We start from the raw sequence: 9460 nt of genomic DNA on the forward strand, positions 1-9460 counted from the left end.
GGTCATGTCTACATTGTTCTCGAACCCGTAGGGTCCGCACGCTTAAGGTTTCGATGACAGTTTTATTATGAGTTTATGCATTTTGATGTACCGAAGTTTGTTCGGAGTCCCGGATGTGATCACGGACATGACGAGGAGTCTCGAAATGGTCGAGACATAAAGATTGATATATTGGAAGCCTATATTTGGATATCGGAAGTGTTCCGGGTGAAATCGGGATTTTACCGGAGTACCGGGAGGTTACCGGAACCCCCGGGAGGTATATGGGCCTTAGTGGGCTTTAGTGGAAGAGAGGAGAGGTGGCCAGGGCTGGGCCGCGCGCCACTCCCCCCCTAGTTCGAATAGGACAAGGAGAGGGGGCCGGCGCCCCCCTTCCTTCTCTCTCTCCTCTTTCCCCCCTCCCGAATCCTATTCCAACTAGGAAAGGGGGGAATCCTACTCCCGGTGGGAGTAGGACTCCTCCTGGCACGCCCTCCTCCTGGCCGGCCACCCCCCCCCTTTGATCCTTTATATACGGAGGCAGGGGGCACCCCTAGACACACAAGTTGATCTTCGTGATCGTTCCTTAGCCGTGTGCGGTGCCCCCCTCCACCACATTCCACCTCGGTCATATTGTAGCGGTGCTTAGGCGAAGCCCTGCGACAGTAGAACATCAAGATCGTCACCACGCCGTCATGCTGACGGAACTCCTCCCCGACGATTTGCTGGATAGGAGCCCGGGGATCGTCATCGAGCTGAACGTGTGCCAAGAACTCGGAGGTGCTGGAGTAACAGTGCTTGGATCGGTCGGATCGTGAAGACGTACGACTACATCAATCGCGTTGATATAACGCTTCCTCTTTCGGTCTACAAGGGTACGTAGATCACACTCTCCCCTCTCGTTGCTATGCATCACCATGATCTTGCGTGTGTGTAGGAATTTTTTTGAAATTACTATGTTTCCCAACAGGTGGAGCAACAGGGGGCCCACAAGGGTGGAGGGCGCGCCCCCCTACCTCGTGGCCTCCTCCTTTGTTTCTTGACATAGGTCCAAGTCTCCTGGATCATGTTCAGCGAGAAAATCACGTTCCCGAAGGTTTCATTCCGTTTGGACTCCTTACATATTCATTTTCTTAGAAACCCTAAAATAGGAAAAAAAAACAACAATTCTGGGTTGGGCCTCCGGTTAATAGGTTAGTCCCAAAAATAATATAAAAGTGGAAAATAAAGCCCAATAATGTCCAAAACAGTAGATAATATAGCATGGAGCAATCAAAAATTATAGATACGTTGGAGACGTATCAAGCATCCCCAAGCTTAATTCCTCCTCGTCGTCGAGTAGGTAAATGATAAAAACAGAATTTTTGATGCGGAGTGCTACTTGGCATAATTTCAATGTAATTCTTCTTAATTGTGGCATGAATATTCAAATCTGAAAGATTCAAGATAAAAGTTCATATTGACATAAAAATAATAATACTTCAAGCGTACTAACAAAGCAATTATGTCTTCTCAAAATAACACGGCCAAAGAAAGTTCATCCCTACAAAATCATATAGTTTAGTCATGCTCCATTTTCGTCACACAAGAATGCTCTCATCATGCACAACCCCGATGACAAGCCAAGCAATTGTTTCATACTTTAGTAATCTCAAACCTATAAACTTTCACGCAATATATGAGCGCGAGCCATGGACATAGCACTATGGGTGGAATAGGATATGATGATGGGGGTTATGTGGAGAAGACAAAAAGGAGAAAGTCTGACATCAATGAGGCTAATCAATGGGCTATGGAGATGCCCATCGATTGATGTTAATTCAAGGAGTAGGGACTTGATACATCTCCAACGTATCTATAATTTTGGATTGCTCCATGCTATATTATCTACTGTTTTGGATGTTTATGGGCTTTATTATACACTTTTATATCATTTTTGGGACTAACCTATTAACCCAGAGCCCAGTGCCAGTTTATGTTTTTACCCTGTTTTAGGGTTTCGAAGAAAAGGAAAATCAAACGGAGTCCAATTGACCTGAAACTTCACGGAACTCATTTTTGGAAGGAAAGAAGCCCAGAAGACTTGGAGTGCACGTCAGGGGATCTTCGAGGAGGCCACAAGGTAGGGGGCGCGCCCTCCACCCTTGTGGGCCCCTCATGGCCCCCCTGACGTACTTCTTCCGCCTATATATCTCCATATACCCTCAAAACATCGGGGAGCACAATAGATCGGGAGTTCCGCCGCCACAAGCCTCCGTAGCCACCGAAAACCAATCTAGACCCGCTCCGGCACCCTGCCAGAGGGGGCAATCCCTCTCCGGTGGCCATCTTCATCATCCTGGTGCTCTCCATGACGAGGAGGGAGTAGTTCTCCCTCGGGGCTGAGGGTATGTACCAGTAGCTATGTGTTTGATCTCTCTCTCTCTCTCTCGTGTTCTTGAGGTGATACGATCTTGATGTATCGCGAGCTTCGCTATTATATTTGGACCCTATGATGTTTTCTCCCCCCTCTACTCTCTTGTAATGAATTGAGTTTCCCCTTTGAAATTATCTTATTGGATTGAGTCTTTAAAGATTTGAGAACACTTGATGTATGTCTTGCCGTGCGTATCTGTGGTGACAATGGGATATCACGTGATTCACTTGATGTATGTTTTGGTGATCAACTTGCGGGTTCCGCCCATGAACCTATGCATAGGGGTTGGCACACGTTTTCGTCGTGATTCTCCGGTAGGAACTTTGGGGCACTCTTTGAGGTCGATGCATCTGAGATTGTGTGACGCATATCGTATAACCATACCCACGGATACTTGAGGTGACATTCGAGTATCTAGGTGACATTAGGGTTTTGGTTGATTTGTGTCTTAAGGTGTTATTCTAGTACTAACTCTAGGGCTGTTTGTGACACTTATAGGAATAGCCCAACGGATTGATTGGAAAGAATAACTTTGAGGTGGTTTCGTACCAAACCATAATCTCTTCGTTTGTTCTCCGCTATTAGTGACTTTGGAGTGACTCTTTATTGCATGTTGAGGGATAGTTATGTGATCCAATTATGTTAGTATTGTTGAGGGAACTTACACTAGCGAAAGTATGAACCCTAGGCCTTGTTTCAACGCATTGCAATACCATTTACGCCCACTTTTATCATTAGTTACCTTGCTGTTTTTATATTTTCAGATTACAAAAACCATTATCTACTATCCATATACCACTTGTATCACCATCTCTTCGCTGCACTAGTGCACCTATACAATTTACCATTGTATTGGGTGTGTTGGGGACACAAGAGACTCTTTGTTATTTGGTTGCAGGGTTGCTTGAGAGAGACCATCTTCATCCTATGCCTCCTACGGATTGATAAACCTTAGGTCATTCACTTGAGGGAAATTTGCTACTGTCCTACAAACCTCTGCACTTGGAGGCCCAACAACGTCTACAAGAAGAAGGTTGTGTAGTAGACATCAAGCTCTTTTCTGGCACCGTTGCTGGGGAGGTTAGCGCTTGAAGGTATATCTTTAGATCTTGCAATTGAGTCTTTTAGTTTCTTGTTTTATCACTAGTTTTGTTTATAAAAGAAAACTATAAAAAATGGAATTAAGTTTGTCTCATACGCTTCATCTTTTTAATATCTTTCGTGAGTATGATGGAAAGGAAAATTGTGCTCAAGTGCTAGAGGAAGAAGTCTATAAAATGTTTGGCACTAAATCTTTGAATGATGAGCATGATTGCAATGTTGTTAGTATGAATTCCTTGAATATCCATGATGCTAATGATGTGCAAAGCCACAAGCTTGGGGAAGCTATGTTTGATGAAGATGATATTTTTTGTCCCCCAAGTTTTGATGAGCAAATTTATTATGATGAAAGCATGCCTCCTATCTATGATGATTATTGTGATGACACGTATGCTTTAAATAATAATGATAACCATGAAACTTGTCATCCTGATCTTAATTTTCAATCACATGATAGTTATTTTGTTGAGTTTGCTCCCACTATTCCGAATGAGAAGAATTATGCTTATGTGGAGAGTAGTAAAATTTCTATGCTTGTAGATCATGAAAAGAATGCTTTAGGTGATGGTTATATTTTTGAATTCATTCATGATGCTAATGAAAATTATTATGAGGGAGGAATAGCTTGTAGGAATTGCAATAATATCAAGTTCCTCTCTATGTGCTTAAAGTTTTGAAGTTATGCCTGTTTTACCTTCCTATGCAAGTTGATTCTTGTTCCCACAAGTTGTTTGCTCACAAAATCCCTATTCATAGGAAGTGGGTTAGACTTAAATGTGCTAGTCATATTCTTCATGATGCTCTCTTTATGTTACAATTCTTATCTTCTATATGCGCATCATTGAAATCATCATGCCTAGCTAGGGGCGTTAAACGATAGCGCTTGTTGGGAGGCAACCCAACTTTACTTTTGTTCCTTGATTTTTGCTCCTGTTTAGTAATAAATAATTCATTCAGACTCTGTTTATATGTGGTTTTATGCATTTAATTAGTGTTTGTGCCAAGTAGAACCTTTGGGAAGACTTGGGGAAAGTCTTGTTGATCATGCTGTAAAAAACAGAAACTTTAGCGCTCACGAGAATTGCTGCCATTTTTATTTGGAAAGTGCTATTTAGTTAATTATTTTTGCAGATGATTAATAGATATATTACTCAGGTCTAGAAATTTATTTGAGAATTTTATGAGTTCTAGAAGTATACGTTTGATCCAGATTACTACAGACTGTTCTGTTTTTGACAGATTCTGTTTTTCATGTGTTGTTTACTTATTTTGATGAATCTATGGCTAGTAAAATAGTTTATAAACCATAGAGAAGTTGGAATACAGTAGGTTTAACACCAATATAAATAAATAATGAGTTAATTACAGTACCTGGAAGTGGTGATTTATTTTCTTATACTAACGGAGCTTACGAGTTTTCTGTTAAGTTTTGTGTTGTGAAGTTTTCAAGTTTTGGGTAAGGATTCGATGGACTATGGAATAAGGAGTGGCAAGAGCCTAAGATTGGGGATGCCCAAGGCACCCCAAGGTAATATTCAAGGATATCCAAGAGCCTAAGCTTGGGGATGCCCCGGAAGGCATCCCCTCTTTCGTCTTCATTCATCGGTAACTTTACTTGGAGCTATATTTTTATTCACCACATGATATGTGTTTTGCTTGGAGCGTCAATTTATTTTGTTAGTTTTGATTGTTGTTTGAATAAAATACCAAGATCTGAAATTATTAAATGTTAGAGAGTCTTCACATAGTTGCATAATTATTCGACTACTCATTGATCTTCACTTATATCTTTCGGAGTAGTTTGTCGTTTGCTCTAGTGCTTCACTTATATCTTTTTAGAGCACGGTGGTGATATTATAGAAATAGATGAACTCTCATGCTTCACTTATATCATTTTGAGAGTTTTAAATAGCATGGTAATTTTCTTAACTAATCCTAATATGCTAGGCATCCAAGAATAGTAAAAACTTTCATATAGAGTATTGAATACTAAGAGAAGTTTGATGCTTGATGATTGTTTTGAGATATGGAGGTAATAATATCAAAGTCGTGCTAGTTGAGTAGTTGTGAATTTGAGAAATACTTGTGTTGAAGTTTGCAAGTCCCATAGCATGCACGTACGGTAAACGTTATGTAACAAATTTGAAACATGAGGTGTTATTTGATTGTCTTCCTTATGAGTGGCAGTCGGGGACGAGCGATGGTCTTTTCCTACCAATCTATCCCCCTAGGATCATGCGCGTAGTGCCGAGGTTTTTGATGAATTGTAGATTTTTTCAATAAGTATGTGATTTCTTTATGACTAATGTTGAGTCCATGGATTATACGCACTCTCACCCTTCCATCCTTGCTAGCCTCTTCGGTACCGTGCATTGCCCTTTCTCACATTGAGAGTTGGCGCAAACTTCGCCGGTGCATCCAAACCCCGTGATATGATACGCTCTTTCACACATAAACCTCCTTATATCTTCCTCAAAACAGCCACCATACCTACCTATTATGGCATTTCCATAGCCATTCCGAGATATATTGCCATGCAACTTTCCATCATTCCGTTCATCATGACATATTCATCATTGTCATATTGCTTAGCATGATCATGTAGTTGACATAGTATTTGTGGCAAAGCCACCGTTCATAATTCTTTCATACATGTCACTCTTGGTTCATTGCATATCCCGGTACACCGCCGGAGGCATTCATATAGAGTCATCTTTGTTCTAGTATCGAGTTGTAAATAAATAGAAGTGTGATGATCATCATTTTCTAGAGCATTGTCTCAAGTGAGGAATAAAAAAAAGGAGGAAAGGCCATAAAAAAGAGAAGGCCCAAAAAAAGAAGAAGAGAAAGGCCATAAAAAAAGAGAAGGCCCAAAAAATGAGAGAAAAAGAGAGAAGGGACAATGTTACTATCCTTTTACCACACTTGTGCTTCAAAGTAGCACCCTGATCTTCATAGTAGAGAGTCTCTCATGTTATCACTTTCATATACTAGTGGGAATTTTTTGTTATAGAACTTGGCTTGTATATTCCAACAATGGGCCTCCTCAAGTGCCCTAGGTCTTCGTGAGCAAGCAAGTTGGATGCACACCCACTAGTTTCTTTTGTTGAGCTTTCATACATTTATAGCTCTAGTGCATCCGTTGCATGGCAATCCCTACTCCTTGCATTAACATCAATCGGTGGGCATCTCCATAGCCCATTGATTAGCCTCGTTGATGTGAGACTTTCTCCTTTTTGTCTTCTCCACATAACCCCCTCATTATATTATATTCCACTCATAGTGCTATGTCCATGGCTCACGCTCATATATTGCGTGAAAGTTTATAGGTTTGAGATTACTAAAGTGTGAAACAATTGCTTGGCTTGTCATCGGGGTTGTGCATGATGAGAGCATTCTTGTGTGACGAAAATGAAGCATGACTAAACTATATGATTTTGTAGGGATGAACTTTCTTTGGCCATGTTATTTTGAGAAGACATAATTGCTTAGTTAGTATGCTTGAAGTATTATTATTTTTATGTCAATATGAACTTTTGTCTTGAATCTTTTGGATCTGAATATTCATGCCACAATTAAGAAGAATTACATTTAAATCATGCCAAGTAGCACTCCGCATCAAAAATTCTGTTTTTATCATTTACCTACTCGAGGACGAGTAGGAATTAAGCTTGGGGATGCTGATACGTCTCGACGTATCTATAATTTTTGATTGCTCCATGCTATATTATCTACTGTTTTGGATGTTTATGGGCTTTATTATACACTTTTATATCATTTTTGGGACTAACCTATTAACCCAGAGCCCAGTGCCAGTTTCTGTTTTTACCCTATTTTAGGGTTTCGAAGAAAAGGAAAATCAAACGGAGTCCAATTGACCTGAAACTTCACGGAACTCATTTTTGGAAGGAAAGAAGCCCAGAAGACTTGGAGTGCACGTCAGGGGATCTTCGAGGAGGCCACGAGGTAGGGGGCGCGCCCACCCCCCTAGGGCGCGCCCTCCACCCTCGTGGGCCTCTCGTGGCCCCCCTAACATACTTCTTCCGCCTATATATCTCCATATAACTTAAAACATCGGGGAGCACAATAGATCGGAGTTCCGCCGCCAGAAGCCTCCGTAGCCACCGAAAACCAATCTAGACCCATTCCGGCACCCTGCCAGAGGGGGCAATCCCTCTCCGGTGGCCATCTTCATCATCCCGGTGCTCTCCATGACGAGGAGGGAGTAGTTCTCCCTCGGGGCTGAGGGTATGTACCAGTAGCTATGTGTTTGATCTCTCTCTCTCTCTCGTGTTCTTGAGGTGATACGATCTTGATGTATCGCGAGCTTTGCTATTATATTTGGATCCTATGATGTTTTCTCCCCCCTCTACTCTCTTGTAATGAATTGAGTTTCCCCTTTGAAGTTATCTTATCGGATTGAGTCTTTAAAGATTTGAGAACACTTGATGTATGTCTTGTTGTGCGTATCTGTGGTGACAATGGGATATCACGTGATTCACTTGATGTATGTTTTGGTGATCAACTTGCGGGTTCCGCCCATGAACCTATGCATAGGGGTTGGCACACGTTTTCGTCGTGATTCTCCGGTAGGAACTTTGGGGCACTCTTTGAGGTCCTTTGTGTTGGTTGAATAGATGAATCTGAGATTGTGTGACGCATATCGTATAATCATACCCACGGATACTTGAGGTGACACTGGAGTATCTAGGTGACATTAGGTTTTTGGTTGATTTGTGTCTTAAGGTGTTATTCTAGTACGAACTCTAGGGTTGTTTGTGACACTTATAGGAATAGCCCAACGGATTGATTGGAAAGAATAACTTTGAGGTGGTTTCGTACCCTACCATAATCTCTTCGTTTGTTCTCCGCTATTAGTGACTTTGGAGTGACTCTTTGTTGCATGTTGAGGGATAGTTATGTGATCCAATTATGTTAGTATTGTTGAGAGAACTTACACTAGCGAAAGTATGAACCCTAGGCCTTGTTTCAACGCATTGCAATACCGTTTACGCTCACTTTTATCATTAGTTACCTTGCTGTTTTTATATTTTCAGATTACAAAAACCATTATCTACTATCCATATACCACTTGTATCACCATCTCTTTGCCGAACTAGTGCACCTATACAATTTACCATTGTATTGGGTGTGTTGGCGACACAAGAGACTCTTTGTTATTTGGTTGCAGGGTTGCTTGAGATAGACCATCTTCATCCTATGCCTCCTACGGATTGATAAACCTTAGGCCATCCACTTGAGGGAAATTTGCTACTGTCCTACAAACCTCTGCACTTGGAGGCCCAACAACGTCTACAAGAAGAAGGTTGTGTAGTAGACATCAGGATTGCCATGCAACGGATGCACTAGAGCTATAAATGTATGAAAGCTCAACAAAAGAAACTAAGTGGGTGTGCATCCAACTTGCTTGCTCACGAAGACCTAGGGCACTTGTGGCGGCCCATTGTTGGAATATACAAGCCAAGTTCTATAATAAAAAATTCTCACTAGTATATGAAAGTGACAAAACAAAAGACTCTCTATCATGAAGATTATGGTGCTACTTTGAAGCACAAGTGTGGCAAAGGATAGTAGCATTGTCCCTTCTTTCTTTTTCTCTCATTTTTTTGGGCCTTGTCTTTTTTATGGCCTTTCTCTTTTTTTATATATATTCCTCACTTGGGACAGTGCTCTAGAAAATGATGATCATCACACTTCTATTTATTTACAACTCAATGATTACAACTCGATACTAGAACAAAAGACGACTCTATATGAATGCCTCCGGCGGTGTACCGGGATATGCAATGAATCAAGAGTGACATGTATGAAAATTATGAACGGTGGCTTTGCCACAAATACTATGTCAACTACATGATCATGTTAAGCAATATGACAATGATGAATGTGTCATGATGAACGGAATGGTGGAAAGTTGCATGGCAATATATCTCGGAATGGCTA

Source organism: Triticum urartu, chromosome 6A, assembly GCF_056163025.1.
Source record: "Triticum urartu cultivar PI428250 chromosome 6A, HENAU_Tu73, whole genome shotgun sequence".
Lineage (NCBI taxonomy): Eukaryota > Viridiplantae > Streptophyta > Magnoliopsida > Poales > Poaceae > Triticum > Triticum urartu.